The 6,230-nt window shown below is 37.8% G+C and overlaps 1 protein-coding gene across 3 annotated transcripts in view; it reads left to right on the forward strand.

Annotated features, from left to right (window-relative positions):
* Positions 1–3,257: 3,257 nt before the first annotated feature.
* Positions 3,258–6,230, forward strand: part of COL28A1 (collagen type XXVIII alpha 1 chain) — a 186,714-nt gene continuing 183,741 nt past the window's right edge. For all 3 annotated transcript variants that reach the window (XR_001889567.1, XR_001889566.1, XM_017893897.1), the window contains exon 1: positions 3,258–3,393. The gene's annotated coding sequence lies outside the window, so the exon portion shown is untranslated. The remainder of the gene's footprint in view (positions 3,394–6,230) is intronic.

Genomic DNA, 6,230 nt, shown 5'->3' on the forward strand with positions numbered 1-6,230 from the left:
AGGGAAGGGAAGGGAAGGGAAGGGAAGGGAAGGGAAGGGAAGGGAAGGGAGGGGAGAGGGAAGGGAAGGGAGAGGGAAGGGAGGGAAGGGGGGAAGGGAGGGAAGGGAAGGGAAGGGAAGGGAAGGGAAGGGAAGGAAGGGAAGGAGGGAAGGAAAGGAAAGGAAAGGAAAGGAAAGGAAAGGAAAGGAAAGAAAAGGAAAAGAAAAGGACCTTCAAGAACAAATTTCTTCAAATAGGTACAAAGGTCATTCCATTCTTCCTTGTTAGTTGGTAATTTTTTTTCTACCTCTAGATCTAGCTGTGTGGGAGGTGGCTAAAATAGGAGGAAGCTCTGTGAAACTATACTATGCCTTATCTTGGTCGAAATGTATAACTTTGATTTGTTACCAGCCTTTTTTTTTTTTTTTTTTTTTTGTATTTTCTATGATTAATGCAGATAAAATTCTCTGAAATATGTAAGTCCTAGCAGACTTGTCTCTTTTTAAATGATTCTAGGACCCCAAAATACCATCACCACTGAAATTAAGATGTTGGCACTGGTACTAGAATCAATAAACACAATGCAGATCCTACTATGGTAGCATATTCAAAGAATTTGAAAAAGTTGAAAAAAGATTTTCATCTAGCAGAGCTTTGGAGAAGAGCAATTTATTGTATCATAGATCTCAAGTGATTGATAAACACTAAAAATTACTTCTAATAATCATTCATTTCACAAATATGAGTGCTTACTCTGGGCTATTTATAGTAGTAACAATGAAAATAGTGTGCTATATTTCTTCTAGAAAGACTTTACTACAAAATAACTGTCAGAAGGGCATGGGCTCCACGTTGCCTTTTTCTAGTCATTAGGGTTATCCATGCTCTCTTATTTGGTCTGGTGTGTGTCCAGCAGCATACTAATTCAAGACCATCTGTTGGGATTAGGATTGCAGTGGCGCATTGTTTCTGTGGGTGCAAAACTAATTGCCTTTTATGGATTGACAAAACTGAAGATTTTATTTTGCATAATCTTCCCAATCAACTTAGTGCTGATTTTCACGCTTGGGAATGAGAGGTGGCAAATCTTTGGTTTGAGTTACCCTATTTAATGTTGGAGAAAGGGAATGGATGAGTAACCTGGACTCCAACCTCCTACCAACTTTAAGCAAAACAGCTCCAAAACAGAAGGGCTTTAGTCCATTTCCCCCATCCAGGAATCACTTGTTTGCTTCTTAGTGGCATTATTATTCTGCATGTTGTTAACTTGCCTCAGCAAAGAGAGAGTTGACCTGAAAAGATGCTATTTCCTTGTCTCTTGATTCTCATCTCACAAAAGTAAAAAGTGTGATTGACACCCACAGGCTACCAGGTAAATACAAGGTTGTTCCCTAGGAAATTCCACTGTTACTTCTGCATTATACCCACTGTTTCTTTCTTCTGTTACCAAAGCCTCACGAAACTTCCTCAGTTCCTCAAAACCTGTTTTGTGAGGAGACAGTGAAAACACAGACATTCACATGGATACTTAATGACACAGTAGTTGTTATAAGTGAGGCTCACAGGTCTTATAAACCTGAGTTAAAAGTTCATTTTGCCATTCTCTAGTTTTAGTATGACCGTGGACAAGTTATAGAACCTCTCTCTGCCTCCGTCTTGGAAAAATTTGAATTCTTACAACTTCTACTATAAGTACAAGGGGTCCTGGAATAATGTTTTGTTCAATGTCATTTTGTTATAATACTGGATGAGAGAAAAAAATCAATTCCTGGACCAGGCTCACTGTGTGGAGTTGACATGTTTTCCCCATGTCTGTGTGGATTTTCTCCAGGTCCTGGGGTTTCCTCCCACATCCCAAAGCTCTGCCCATTAGGTACATTGGTGTGTCTACAGGGTCCCTGTCTGAGAGAGTGGATGGGTGTATGAGTGCCCTGTGACAGGATTGCATCTTGTCCGGGGCTGGTTCCTGCCTTGCAGCTGGTTCAGCTGCTGGGACAGGATCTGGTCAACCATGACCCTGAACTGGAAACATGGAGGTAAACAGTTATCTTGTTTTTATCAATCTTTCATAAATGTATGTATGGCTTAGATTAATTCCAATGTTTAATATTAGAGGTGTTTTGAGTCTTTATTTAGAGGTTTAGTGATGTTTTTGTGACTAGAAATACGCCATAGGAGCTTAACTCTTATTTGTATCAATTAGCTCATGGGAAAATTGGCTTCATTACCTATTGTTTCACTTTATGTCACAGTTTCCAAGCACCTATGGAGGATGTTAAGTGAGGACTGTGGTTATGCTTGTGAAGGACTAAATGAGGTAATGGGTGTGAAGCACTCAGGACAGTGCCTAGCACCTGGTAAGTGTCCATGAATTGGAGACTATTATTGCTATAATAAGGAAATTCATACACATTAAAATGCCTAAGAAAGTTCATTTTAAATAATCGTAACATGAACGTTTATATTGCTTTCTCGGATGATTTTGCTATTTTCTATTTCAGAGGAAGTCCATGGAGAAGCCTGCCTGTTAGTTGTCTAGGGGTCAAGTGGCTTCTTGGCAGTACATATTACACTGATAAACATTGACTTAATATGGGCTGTAACCACAAGGTAGAAAATAGGGAAAAAGAGAGTGGAAAAACCACAGTGACCTCCTCTCCTAGACAGAGACCAAAATATTAACCGCTGTACACCTCTCATGTTACAGTTTGAACACATCTTAATAAATGTTTAAATCCACTCTCTCATAAGTGGGAAACTGAAGCCCCCATAAGAGTTAGGGGTAGAACTATGACTATACTCAGACCACTCTTTCCCTGTATATTATGTATATGTTTTATTACAAAAAATTTCAAAAATCACAGAAATACAAAGACTAGAACAATGCACACCTATGTACTCATCATTCAGCTTTAATAACAATCAAACTGTTACCTCTCTTGAAAAAACAGCTTTGAATCTGAGTCTGGTGTCATTTATACTCCTTCACAGAGATGTTCAGAACCAGTATCTTAGAGCACATCCCCCAGGCAAAGAAATGTAGCAATAAAAAGAGAAGGACATAGCATGAGAAAAAAGGCAGGCTGTCAACCAATGCCTAAAATGTAGAAAGATCTCTCAAGTTGTTTTTACAATAGTCTGGAAAACACAGTCTCATTCTGAAAGACACTGTTCCTTTAAATTGCTTACTGATCCCACCCAGATCTTGCACCCTGGCCAAATGCCTGACCACTCTTGCTTTAACTTAGTCGAATAAACATGAATAAAAGACTGCAAAAGATCCTAAAGCGAAGACTTTTATTTCCCACAGAACAGAACAATATCAAATAGCTAACTTCACCCCCTACCACAGTCCTTGCTGTTGGCATTTACTCAACTAGTCTTTAATTCCTGTTTGACAAACTTAATAAGGTAAGACATAACGGATTTATTTTAGTCACTTGAAATCAGATAGGACCATCAAGGAACTGTGGAAGACTAAATGACTTACATACTTATTAGGTGAAGAAAGCTTGTCAAAAGTTTGTGTTCTCTGCAATTACTTCAAATCAATTATTAGAAAAATATTAACATTGTTAAAATGTAGAAATTTAAAATTTAAAGTTATTTTGAAATTGATTCTTAACTTACAGTCTTCTAAATTGTTTTACAATGATGTTAATATATTTTAGGATATCTTTTTCTCAATTTGGAACAGGGTTTACAATTCAGAATTAGTTATAGAATACTTTACAACTTGGCTAATTTGTCAATTTGAATGAAGTCTTTATTCAATCATTTTATATTTGTGTAGAAACTGAGATGCAAACATTGTAACTAAAGTTGGTGAACTCTGCTATAAGATCATTTTATTTTTGAAAATTTATAAAAAATAAAGTATCTTGGATTTATTTATTGATCCTGATATTTACCCCAAATAAATTTTAGGCCAAAGGTAAAAATACGGTATTTGATTACAAATTATGATTGTTTCTGCATTTATAAAATTTGACCTATAGTAAACACAGAGGTTCACATTTCTTTCACTTAACTAATGGCACTTTTTTTTCTGAAACCTATTTTGCTTGTATGTGACATCAGAAAGAGGGAAAGGTGAGAATTATTAAAAACAGAGGCAAAATAAAACATGGTAAAAAGTGATAAGAAATGAGTGGGCTCTCAAGATGCCAAATTGATAAAGGAGAAAGATATTTCAGGGAAGCAGTAGAACTAACAAACCAGAGAAACAAAACCAGAGAGGTATGAAAATGTCCTCTGGCTACAATAGGGAAACAGAAATAACAAGACTTTGGTTTGGGAGCGCTAGATTAAAAATGTCAGAGCAAATGAGAATAAAATATGATATATTTTGATTATATTATTGTCAATGGAAAAGTTATGTTTGTGAATATCATATATACAGGGGTCAGGTATGAATTCATGATTATATGCCAAGAAAACAGTAACAGCAGGTGCTTAGTTTTGGGAAAAGATAAATCTTTATTTAAAGCCAGTATTTCTAAAACCTTACATGAAGGGTTTTGAAGAGTTGCTTGATTATGTTGCTTATAAAATCTTGCTCAGTTCTCAATGGAATTCAATTCTCAGTCTCTTGTTTCCAGAACTTCTGAGATGTTCCTTGTGGTATGAACTCAACCAAAGAGAAAAGTAATATGTAATACCATGGCCATGGTGTTATTCCCTTTCCGCTTTGAAAATGCAATAACACCTGTGTTTTTCATATAGCCTTGTCTTTACACTAACCTTCAGACTTAAAGTTGTACATTATTTATTTTTTTCCTTGCTTAGCAAAGGGATAACTTGGGGAGAGACGGCCTTTGTGTGTTCTGTTTCCTTAGCACACTTCTTGGTTTGGTTTTGTTTCGTTTTTAATACCCAGCTCTCTTTACATTTTGGTATACATTGTCTGAGGATCAGTTGGCATTTGGCCAATTGCTACCCAAGATGTTTGGTCATACCTATCCGAAGTTCTTTTAACAAACTTCCAGCTGGATGATGCTAGGTGAGGAGCAGACTGTGGCATGAAGCCAGCCATTGGTCCTCTTCTAACCCAACAGTTTTGTTTCCCTTTGGGGTTTATCCATCTGGCATGTATGAAAAAAGTCAGTCTCCATCTCACTCCTCACTGCCTTTGCATATATTTCCACCCTCTATTCAGAGTCTGGAAAAATCGTGCTCATGATTTCCTAGATTCTTATCCCCTAAAGGCAAGGTGCCAAAGAAGGAAAATGTGATTCCTTTTCCAGAACTCCTGAAGTCAATATAGTTTCAGCAGGCAAGCATTTTTAAGCCATACTAAATATTGATTTGAAATAAGCTTTCTCGTTGCCATTCTCTTGGGTATATTGAGGCAGCAACACATGAGTCTTCTCCTCCCAGGGAAATCTGTGAGTTTAAGAGCCATTTGGTGTGTAGCTAGGCATATTGACTGATGAAGATTCAGGATTTCAACATAGAATTAGATTTTTCATTGTTAATCTGCCCAGAAAAATAGTTTCACAGGGCTATTCAGAGGGGTGCTTCTTGGCTTTAAGTCCTGTTTCTGTTCATTAGTTCTTTTAGCCAACCCTGGAAGAAAAGTGTTGCTTTTAAGCAAATCTATTGTTTTTGCTCTCATATTCTTTTGATTCATTGGATATGCAGATTTGAACCCCTGGTGGAGACAAAGTTTCCAAAGGTAAGGTAGAAAAGAGAAATGGGATTCTATGGAAACAGAAGGGCAATGAATTTCTACTTTGACCTCGGAACTCACTGAAGTTATGTGTGTAGTATTAAGCCTGAAAGGGTGGTAGTTATCTACAATACTACAAAATACTAGATTTGTCAGGAATCAGTTATAATGAAAGTGAATGAAATGACCACATAGCAATCTGAATTCACCCTGAAGAATTTGGAAATGTCAAAGCAGACCCTGTGACTGAACCACAGTACTCATACAGAGTGGGATTGAAATGTTTTTAAATGGCTCTCCCAACTCTATGCTCCTCATAATACAATGGGGAATTAAGAATACTTAAATATACAGCACTCTGGGAGGCCGAGACGGGTGGATCACGAGGTCAGGAGATCGAGACCATCCTGGCTAACACGGTGAAACCCCGTCTCTACTAAAAATACAAAAAACTAGCCGGGCGAGGTGGCGGGCACCTGTAGTCCCAGCTACTCAGGAGGCTGAGGCAGGAGAATGGCGTAAACCCGGGAGGCGGAGCTTGCAGTGAGCTGAGATCCGGCCACTGCACTCCAGCCTGGG

Source organism: Rhinopithecus bieti, unplaced genomic scaffold (genome assembly GCF_001698545.2).
Source record: "Rhinopithecus bieti isolate Rb0 unplaced genomic scaffold, ASM169854v2 scaffold_23881, whole genome shotgun sequence".
NCBI classification, from domain to species: domain Eukaryota; kingdom Metazoa; phylum Chordata; class Mammalia; order Primates; family Cercopithecidae; genus Rhinopithecus; species Rhinopithecus bieti.